The sequence below is a fragment of the Platichthys flesus genome, chromosome 18 (assembly GCF_949316205.1).
Source record: "Platichthys flesus chromosome 18, fPlaFle2.1, whole genome shotgun sequence".
Classification (NCBI taxonomy): domain Eukaryota; kingdom Metazoa; phylum Chordata; class Actinopteri; order Pleuronectiformes; family Pleuronectidae; genus Platichthys; species Platichthys flesus.
In genome coordinates this window covers 8,208,659-8,217,395 of record NC_084962.1, presented here as the reverse complement: position 1 = coordinate 8,217,395, position 8,737 = coordinate 8,208,659, and the positions used below count along the sequence as shown (strand labels likewise).

Here is an 8,737-nt window from a genome sequence, read left to right as displayed (position 1 = left end):
GTGCGAAGTAAGAGATATCACCTCTGTGAATGAGCCATGGATGGATACACACGTACAGCAGGGGCTCTGAAGGAGAATTTTCCACAGTAAACCAATGGACTCCGTTGGATTGTACTTCACTGATAGGCAGGCTGAGATTGTGAGTTAGTACACAAAGCTACTATGTGGACAAAAACAGAAGATTCAAATGTTTCTGTCCGACTTATCCCCCCCCCACAAGTAGCCTATAAGAAGAGAACAAGATAAGAGCTGGTTGAATTGTTTCAATTGGGAAAAAACTTGCAGGGTTGGACTTCAGGCATCGTTCATTTTGTTGTTTGTTTGTGCGTTTTATCTCCTAAAACATGTCAAAATGTCCTCCATGAAAAAAAGCCATTTTCTCTGAACACTGAGGCTTGATTGTTCCCGACTTCATTAAACCCCTTCCCCCTGTCTCTGCTCGACCGCAGCACATTGCTAGATGGGCTCGTGCAGAAGTGGTTAGGAAAGCAGAAAGGACATTGATTTCAGGCAATTTGTATCCAGCCAGAGAGAGCCCTGTTGATTTTCATTCGAGCCATCTAATCCGGGGGCTGATTTACAACTCGGATGCAAAGTGAATGTAATTGCCAGCACTTAACTACCAGGTAGTGTGTAAAGAGCCGCGGTGCTGTGGACACTGCAGGCAGAAAGAGAAAAACCTGGTGAGGGGTGGATGTGAGATGTGAGATTTTCAGATGTGGAAGAACCTGCGATAATATTCTCAGCCCTGAATATAGAACGAAGAAATAGTGTTAACTGTAAAAACATGTAAACACTAATATAATAGTTGCTTCCCACGAGAGGCTGGAATGAAATCGACTCAGCTGCATGAATCAATCTCATGAAGTCCCTCTGCAGCCCCTGGTGACCCCGGGCTCCCCCCCCCCTCCTCCCCCACACCCGGGGTGTCCGGGGCTGGAGCAGCTTTGCAGGTGCATGCACTTGCGCGCAGTGGCGGGTGGGCGGCGCTGCAGGGCCGGCGTGTTCGCGAGTGAAAGGGGAGGAGCGGCAGCGGGAGTAAAGTGGCCACACGGTGTGTCAGTCGGTCCCGGCAATCGCTCCCATCTCCGATCCGCCGCCGCCGCGCAGCGAGCACGGGAACACGCGTCTCGCCAAGTCCTTCGGCCCCGCTCCACCTGGTGACGTGCGCCGCGGAGCGCAGACAGGCCACCGACCGACCAGCCCGCAGCCGCTGCCCGCTCCTCAGTGTCGCTCCTCCGCCGGGAGATGCAACCCCAGTCCGTGCGGGATAGAGACTGCGTCCGGGCTTAAGAAGCAGCGTCGCAGCGAAACCAGGACGGACGCCGGGGGACCGGAGCAGCGAGTGGCCGGTAGGTGAACGCACGGTGAGCCGGTGGCCGCGGACAGTGTTCCTCCGCGTGTCCGCTTCATCTGGACGCGTTTCCCCGTGTCCGGCAGGAGTTTGACACCGCGCACGGACACTTGTCCTGTGTCGGGTGAATGGATGAGAGCGAGAGGAGGATGATCAGTTTCACTGGCACCCCCTGAGCTCAGGGACCACAGCCTCCAGGATGGTGCGTGTGCGCGTGTGTGTGTGTGTGTGTGTGTGTGCGGGGCTCACATTTTGCGCAAGAAGGAAACAACTTAACTTCACGCCTCAGAGATTGTGGGAGAATAACTAGGTGAATACAGTGAGGTGGTTGTGGAGATGCATGTCAGGAACTTAGGAGCAAAGGGGCTGGTGACTGCTGGGGCTCAATCTCCTTAACCCCCCCTCCCCCCAACAGCCCTTTATTTTATTTAACAATTAGGATGAAATATAAGCTAAATGGTTTAATCTGCAGTTCTTCGTATAAAATTGGGCTAAATGAAGCAACTGTTTAACCAATGTTGCCTCACACCTTTTGAATTTCACTTTGTGTTTCCAAACTAGATCCAAATATAACAAGTGCACAATTCAATTTGAAATATTTCCCATCCTCTCCCAGTTGCCTCTGATGTGCACGAGTCTATTTATAAAAAAACCCTATCGTTACTGTATCCTGAAGATATGTGTGTGTGTAAGTTGTAGCCGCCACTCTGCCAGACCCATCCTCCAGACAACAAAGCATTACTCATCCCTGGTCCCGTGCCTTGCTCCGGTGACCGGCTGCAGCCTCGTGTGTGTGACCTGTGTGGGAGTGAGGAGTGAGGAGTGAGGAGTGAGGCTGCCCCGGTCCTCACACGGAGTTACTGATGATCCATTTCCAAACGCTGCCAGCCGCCCCTCCATCCATGAGCGCCGCTGTTCTCACCTTCCTGCCAAGCGTGAGAGAGAGAGAGAGAGAGAGAGGCTATCGATGAAAGAATGAAGTTATGATCACGTTCAATCTGCAGCCTGGGTTTAACATGATTTATTATGTACTTACAATCACGCTCATCCATCCACTCGGGTCACAGCACTAATGCCTGTTTACGAGCCCCGGCAGGAGCATGTGTTATTATTATTAATATTCTTCTTCTATATAAATAGATGTGCACTCACTTTACTGCATGTGTTTCTATTCCTAAATCCATGTTCCCTGGGCTTGTTGGTGTGTTAATGGGCCGAGCATGTGGGGCAGGAGCGGGACACACTTCCCCACTGATGACATTTTAAAACCTAGCCGGCTATCGTGAATCAAGGCAGGGATTAAGGGCTTTAGTCCCTAGTCCTCCCTGAACAGCCAGGGAGCCCTGCACTCGATGAGCTAAGACAATGCATTTGCCTCAGAGCCGGGGCCATTTAGCAGGGGTCCTCTCGCCTCATCTGCCGCGTGTGTGACGGAGAGTCGACCCTGCATATTTAGAAAAGCCAGTCACAGTAGGTGGATGATTATGCAGCAGCAGCAACACCAGCAGCAGCAGCAGCAGCGATATCCAGAGGTGTGTGTTTGTGCCACGGAGCCTCATTGTCAGGCGAGGCACACACCTCGGAGGAGATATTGTGGTTCCTCTAGTTTGTCGCAAGCTTCTTTACAGAAAACTCAATCAGGGATAATCCGCCTATATCAAATGTGATTTGGGGCGGCCTGGGAAACCCGCTTTTGGCCCAAGGAATTAATTTACAAATTACCCCGGGGCATTTATCCTATTAGTAAAGGCCGGGTGAAAAACAACCATTGTTGGTCAGCAAGTCAGGGCCCTGTAGCCCGAGGTTGTTGTGTGTATTTCTTTCACAGGGTGATTTGATTGCCGTGTATTCACTGGGCTGTAAATTCTGTCACGCCAGGCAGCGCAGGTGAAACGCTCCATGGTATATTCTGATACTTGGATGAAGTTGCGATCCGAGGATTTGCCCTCCCCCCCCCCGCTTATGATGGCCTGCAGTGAAAGGAAGTCCAGAGAAACAGAAGCTTCTCCAGGCTTGCCCGGCAGACTGCGGAAAGCAGCAGTCGCACGAACAGAGCGGTGCCTCAGCTGCTGCAAGGAGGCAGCAGCTGAGGAGATGGAGCCATTTCTAATGTGTCTTTTTCAAACGTAGCTGCGATGCTCCTGCTTGTCGGCACCCTCTCGTATTAACGTCGGAGTGCAGCCGGCCATTACGCTGATTCTGGTGGAGCGGTTCGTCATAGACCGCCAATCTGGACCAACCCACACCCAATCAAAATAACCACGGAGAGCAATTGAGCATGTCTATTTGATGCCTTGCCAGGTCATAAACGGAATTTTTAAGAAGGGTGTTGTTATTTCTTTTTAATTTGAGATCAAGAACCCACTAACACGTGCTAGCATCTGGCTTGTTGTCTGCGATGGGAATGCACAGTCGGCTTTCACTCCGGGGTCAGATGACCCTGCGGGGGGGGCTCGGTTTTTATCAGCTCGGGCCCCATTCGGCAGAGAAGTGACACCTCGGTGAACACGCTAACTTGGCAGGACAGCGAGTCGAGAGATCGCGTTTGCGATGTCGCACACGACACATCGGGGACAAAGACTGAAAGACAACAGGACAAAACCTGCGTAGTCCCACGAATATTGGTGTAAAAGAGGAGTAAGCTTCGATGGGTTCATTTGACCAATCCTAACTCACGGTCAGTGTCTGTCCAGTTCCGAAGCAGACGTGCACAGACACTTCCAGTCGTTTCTTTCTCGTGTCTTTGCAGTTTCTTTGTCGTGCGCTGCTCACGTGGCTCGGAGGCTTTGTCGGCCGGTGGAAACGTGGGGATCCTACGTAGCGCAGACACAAAGACCTGCGCCTACACACCAGCGCCTTGCCACCCAATTTAAATTGATTACGTCACGCTAGCATGTTGTCGTCTTGATTGGAACATTTTCAAATGGTTTTTAGATTCAATGGATTGAGTCGCCGCTTTCATATCCTTGTATCTGCAGGTATGAAGCGTTTTGTGATCAAATCCTGATTGAGGCGTTATCGCAATTTTCCAGAACATTAATCAAGCGGGTTAAACATACGATTTATACTGAACCTCGAAGGGCTTTAGTGTCTTGACTTGAAAGTCCTTGCTGCTGCGTGAAAGTTTCACATTTCCTCAGACGTGAGGGGAGACCGATTCTTTCATTTGCGATTCTCAGATGCCACTTAACCAGGAGAATGGTGTAACAGGCCTCTCGAGCCTTGAGAGCATGACGCTGTAGTGCACTCCACACATAAATATGAAGTCAATTTCAACCAAAGCCTAAAAACAAACGGCGAAGGAGGGGGGGGGGGGGGGGGGGGTGCTGCAGCTGATATAATTACTAATTACTTAATACGAGCAAGAAGAGCCACATTGTGCTATACTAAATTTGTGTGTCTCTGACCAAGCTATTAAGCATGTATAATGGCTGCTTTTAATTAAAAGGAGTATCTGCACCAGTTTTCCACAATTTGGTTTTAGCCCTGGTACCAGAAACGTTTTAATAATTTTTTTTTTATTTTTTATTTTTTATTGTTTTTTTTTAGAGCTACTGGTTGATTTCCTTTCTTCGTTTCCACGCGAGCCGTCTCCCTTTGTTTTCGTAGTAAGCTAAGCTAACCGTCTGCTAGCAGAAGCTTTACAGTTGCAGTACAGACAAGAGAGTGTTGTCAATCTGCTTAACAAATAAGCATATTTCTAACAAATATTCCAAAGTATTATTCTAATGACAAACAATGAGCAGTTTGGACTGGGCAATAAAAGGATATCCATGATGATTTATTCCTTTTCATCAATAGCAATATAACAAAGGTCCAATCTATAGATATGTTGCTATGCATTGTACAGCGAGGAGGTGTAACACATAACCGATCTACCTCGGATTTTTAAAATGTTTTGCTGCTGATCAAATGTCATTCTCTGCTCATAAAGAACAGTTTAGAAGCACAACCTTCACTCAGGAGCAAAAATCTGTCTTTAAACCTTTTAGAGAAATAATAATCACCACATTTATCTTACATTTTTTTTTCAATATAGACTGATTAAATGTTTAGTTTAGTTAAGATGTTTATGTTGATGGATAACCCCGGTCCTACATGGAAGTAATGAATATGTCGCTTTTAATTTCAATTAAACCTATTCACAACATATTCTTGTTTTCCTCTGCTCGTCCTTGTTTTTGTTCGGCTGCAAACTCTCATTTAAATCGCCCTCGATAAGCATTGCACACAGACAATTATGGCTCGACTGCCACAGACACATAAGTGGTACAAGCAGGTAACTGAGTGCAGTATGTTTATCAAGGCAGCAGCACTTTTTCTCCCCCCCCCACGTAGTCGTGCTGACAGCAGGCCCCAGCTTAGATTATCTTTACCTGCTGGAGACAACAGTCGGAAATGGGCTTTACCCGAGGGCCCGCAGTCAGTTAATCGTCCTGAAGTGGCACCGAAGCAAGCTCGGTGTAACTCAGTCATTTGAAGAGATCCGGTCTCCCATTTATCATGGGGGGGGGTTCAGGATGACCCGGCCCATGTTTATGAGCGTATAAAAAATAACAAGTTGATGAGAAAAGAACTGAGGGCATGCTTGATCTGTCTTGAGTTGGTTGGCTATGTGCTGCTTTGATATCGACATGATGAAGGAGTTAGAGGTGAAAGGACGATAACATGTAATTTTTTTCCTGTAAAACAAAACAGATTGAGGCCATCTATTTTTTTATTTTTTTTCTGCCATCAGGTGTTTTCAAAGTCCCACCTGTAAATAATACGCGGCTGCGGTGTTCACGGGTTCTATTAATGTTTTTAAAAAAGTATCTCGAGTTATTTAATCAGGAGCTATCGAGAAATGAGGCGCTCCCTGTACAAATAGATGCTGGTGTTGACTTTATGCGGTACACCATCTGAGGAAGTATTCCTCGTCTTCCTCCATACTGACAGGTATGACTCATTTTCCTGGGGATCAAAATGGACACAGTAAAAAAAAATCTTAGGGTGATTTTTTTTTTACATTCTTTAGTATCTTTAGAATCGGTGTACTATTCCCACTGTAGCCTTTACACTTCCCTCTTTGGGTGTCAGTGGAAGCGCTACTGCTGCCTGAATATGAATCTAGTTTGATCAGAGGCTATTACAAAAGCATAATACTCTTGCTAATGTACACGGGGCAAAAGTACACGGTGTATTTCCATGCTCTTTGGAGATCAGTGAACAATATTCAGCTGCCCTCTTGAACACAGTCGCTGAAGGGCTAGTGATGATGGTGTCATATTTCTCAAAAGCCGGCCGTTTCCCCAGTTCAAAGACCCAAATTGTCTCAAAATGTACTTAGCTCTCCACCTTCTACATCCAGGGAGATTTGAGTGGAATTTCAAATGTTGGTTCGGGTCTTTTTAAATCTTTTTTCTCGTAGTAAACTTCAATAAATGATCAAATACTATAATCATCTAAATAAAGGTAGACATTTTCAGGTAAAGCTTATATTTAAAAGCATAATAACACAACCTGGAACATAGAGAACATTTATTTGTACATCAGTAAATCATAATTGAGGATTTGTCATGCGTTATCTTTTCTCCTTTTAATGCATTTGCTGAACTAAAAATGCCCATTCGTGGAAAATGAAAACAGCTGCTGATGAAAGCCTGGGTGAGTCTTTTATGCTTCCATCCATCTTGTCTGACAGTGCACAGTGGACATGCACGGTCCCCCTATTTGCTCAGCGCTGTGTATTAACCCTTGTGTTATTGTGGCCTTAATATTCTCGATGTAGTCCATCAGCCACGTCCTCCAGGAAGCAGGTCCATCCAAGCCTTCGCTGCCTGACAAAACGTGGGGAGCTCATTAGGGCACTGAGCAAGCGAGCTGACAACCAGGAGCCAGGGCCAAAGAGGCCACACTTAGAGAGATAAAGACCCAATTCCAAGTGTACCCACAGCTTTAACCCAATGTCAATACTTGCGGTGTTTGGGAATATTTGGTTTCTTGCTAAAAGAAAAGTCTACTTTAAGATAGCTGAGCCTAAAAGTGGAAGCTATTACCGTAATTTAAATACTCACAGAAACAAGTTGACACTTTGGAGGATAGGGGGTGAGGACTTTGTGTGGAATTGGTCCTGTGAGGCTTCATTGACGAGCTTACAGGCTTATCATATGGTCTTTTAGCTCCGTGTGGCACTGCAGGTTTACTCCATGGAAAGGAGAGAGATGAGAAGAAGGTGGACATGGGAATAGTCTTCTCCACCATAGCCTTTGTGTTTCGTCGTTTTGTTTATGCTCCCATTAAGCCCCGGCTCCAGGAGTAATTCTGCTCCGCGGCCGTACGACAGCCACAGCTCCCCTGGCATTTGGTTTATGAACCTCCGTCATTTTAATAAGGTGTATTTTACTATCTTATCTCCACTTTTGAATAAACATCATCTTTAATAAAAATGTGAGAATCTATTCTTGGCATGTCCGCGCTGTTAAAAATGCAGAACACAGCGGACGTAATTTGGGAATGCACTGGCCCTTTGGAAGGACATGAATGTGTTATGTAATCATTTATCTGAAATTGAAGAATTGAATCGGCCTCGAGGAGGACTGATGGTTCGAGACAGAGGGGCCCTGCTGGACCAGGTTTTTGAGCTGGAATGTTCAGACTCAAACCAGCGCCGTCCGCTTGAGGCCGACCAGACTTCAAATTACTCATCGGGGAAAACTAATTTCTTTGGCTGCTTAGGTCACTCAAACTCATTTCCCCCCTCCTGTCTTTCTTCTCAGGATCAAGAGGAAATTATGATAACACTATTTGAGGTTTCTTTCTGTCACTTAAGGTTTGAACTACACAACGGTTACGTAGTTAACGAGCTGCGGCAGTTGGACTGTGGATTATTTATTTTTTCTTTACGAGAATCAAATCCTAATAAATATTTCAAAACAATTTTGATGTTGAGCAGGCTTTCCCAGATATTGTCATGTGACCATTATACAGATAACCACAAGTGACAAGCTGTTGTTCCCCCGCGTCTCTCCACATCGCCCACTTCTTTATCCTCCAACATAAAGATTTATTCCAAGGAATCCTCTCCTTCTGCAACTGAAAAAACTCCTCAATCATTCATCTCCAGCAAGGCGTGAATATGTAAATAGTTCCCAGTTAATGGAAGTATACATAAGAGCGACTTGCAGCGCCGTGGCCATTTACATATTCCCAACAGTGCAAGTTTAAAGGTGGCTTTTGCGTTAAGAGGATTCATAAATCATGTGTTCGCAGGAGGTATAATGTGCATCTGTGATATCCTCCTATTTACAACCTGTTTGCCTAAGTCTCTGGATGCTTCCTTGCGAGGAATTGAACCATTTATTGTTGCCGTTCTGTTCTAAAATGTGCTCTCGCTGTCTGTCA

General features: G+C 46.3%; 1 protein-coding gene across 2 annotated transcripts in view; it reads left to right on the top strand.

Annotated features, from left to right (window-relative positions):
• The first annotated feature begins 1,083 nt into the window (after positions 1–1,083).
• The window catches only part of LOC133973546 (kelch-like protein 29), a 232,074-nt gene continuing 224,420 nt past the window's right edge, over positions 1,084–8,737 (top strand). The window contains exon 1 of one of the 2 annotated variants that reach the window (XM_062411479.1): positions 1,084–1,352. The gene's annotated coding sequence lies outside the window, so the exon portion shown is untranslated. Of the gene's footprint in view, positions 1,368–8,737 lie in introns of both variants that reach the window. The other variant, XM_062411480.1, reaches the window with a different exon arrangement.